Genomic DNA, 2,370 nt, shown 5'->3' with positions numbered 1-2,370 from the left:
GAAATGTAGGCCATGGCCCATGCTAATATGTAAGAAAAATTTGATGCGATCAAGCACTCAAGTAGGGTGATATACACATACCCACTTGAGTACATGATACACATACTCTCAAACTTTCAAGGGACATAATGTGCATACAAAAAGATGCTCTCCTACACTGCCTCAATGTCCAGTCTCACCTTTAAGGGAGTAGGAGCTAAACCAAATGGTTGGTATGGTATAGATTGTGCATAAAGAATTAAAATCAAGCATAAAAATGGTTGAATACAATGTGCTCCCTCAAAGAGGAACATGCTTTTGCAATGTGGTGAGAGAGGGAAATAGAGATCAATGACATGCATGATTTTAGGTCATAGACTCAATTTTGCACCATACCCTCTAGTTTAGCATAATGGCCTAAACTTCTTCCAAAATAAAGAGCGGAGAAACCTTATGGTTTAGGCCACAGGCTCAATTTTTGCACCACAACCTCTAGTTTAGCATAATGGACAAAACTCTTGCAAAAATAAACAAATGAGCAACCATATTTTGATTTCATTTCTATCACATTTTAAGATGCAAATGGCGTGAAAGTGTACATGAACAAATTATATGCACCTTATCGTACTAAGCTACGTTGTGATTAGGTGATGATGCAAACCATTACCATGCTTGTGCACAAAACATAGATAGAGATGCAAGTGAGGCATCTAGAGAGCAACATAGCTGGAAGGTTCAATCACATTCTTAATATTAAAAGAAATTCAAATAGTCTCTTTGAAACTTGAAGCTTTCCTAGTACATTGGAAACTATGAGCCCTAATCTTTTCACAACTCCACTTTTAGACAGGAAAAGTTTTATAATTACATAGAGTAGCAGTTATGGGCCTTCATCTTTAAAAGCTAGCTAGATTACCCAGTTTTTTTTTCTCAACTTGGTGGCACTTTTGTCAACCCTAGATAGACCAAGGGAAAGACGTCCTTTTTACTATATAGGGAGGTTATGGTGTGCACAACTACCATGTCTTGTTCGTAAGAAAGACGCAAGTAAGAGAGTGGAGCAAAGATAGTGAATCCAATTGTGTTCCTATTATTGAAATTATTTCTAAAACCCACTCCATGTTTTATGATTACTTTGACCTCTCTTTTTTTAGTAGTACTCACAATATGTGAGTGTATAATATATTAAAAACAAAAAAAATTACAAGCCAAGCCATGGCCAAACTGGGCCATGGCATCCAACCAACCACATATTCAGTCCAAATTTCTTTTTATGTGGAAGCCTCAAAAACTAGTACAAAATAACCCACTGTAGAGCATACATGGTTCCCAAAAATCATACCCAAACCCCATCAGATCTAAGCCCCAACATCATCAAACATAACAACATTACAAGCTCAATAGGGAGCTACTGATGCAGAGAAGACATACCATAATAAAGTGGCTTAAGGGGGGAGCCAAGCCGCTCCATCACCTCGCAAAGGGAACAAGGATATCAGGCTAATGCAGTGAGCCATGTGCCATTGCCAGATATTGATCCTGCTAGTAAAAGAACATCACCAGCACAGAGGGCTGAAAGGGAGTCCACCATGCCAAATGAAGACCTCGGTGCCGCCACAAGAAGAAGTCTTTGCCACAAGCTGTAGGCCATTTTGGAGGTCCAAATAGAAGCTGGCCACTAATTGCAGCCAAGAGGGATCCGGGAGGGCATCCTCTCGTTTTCAAAAATCAAGGAAAGGTACTGCAAGCGCCAGCTGAACTGAGGGTGAGGCGGTAAGGCCCCCCCCACCGAGGCCGACCCCCACCTCATAGGATAGTGCCTCCCACAATAATTGTAGACCACCCTACAACCGGCACATCTCTTATTATAGAAGATCCTATGACCCCCCCAACTCTTGATCCCTCGCAAGCCATATGTGCAGGGAATAGTGTAGCTACAAGAAAAGCTAAAACCCTCACTACAACAACAACAACAACAACAACAACAACACTTTACTAAGCCTTCTAAAAATGAGAAACACTCTACGAACTAGAAGCAACATATGCAATAGAAGCAATAGTATTAGATGAGCCAAGAAAGCCTTCTAAAACCAGCAACACACGGCAAACGAGAAGCAATGTATGCAACAACCAATAATCCCAACCATGCTACAGTCATGCTCGACACAACATTCTCAAGCATAACATAGAATCAACAACTTCAATTTTTACTTGTTGCACCCAATATCCAACACAAAAGCGAACTAAATATAACAAAGATTAACCACCAAGATCTTTAAAGAGAGGAAATGGAGCTTTAAATTGAGTTTCGACCAAAAGTGATATGAGTTTAACAAAGATTAACCACCAGGATCTTTAAAAGAAAGAAAATGGAGGTTTAAATCAAGTTTT

This window comes from Adiantum capillus-veneris, chromosome 6 (genome assembly GCF_014529385.1).
Source record: "Adiantum capillus-veneris isolate H3 chromosome 6, ASM1452938v2, whole genome shotgun sequence".
NCBI classification, from domain to species: Eukaryota; Viridiplantae; Streptophyta; class Polypodiopsida; order Polypodiales; family Pteridaceae; genus Adiantum; species Adiantum capillus-veneris.
The sequence above is the reverse complement of the archived record's forward strand: the minus strand, read 5'-3'. Positions refer to the sequence as shown.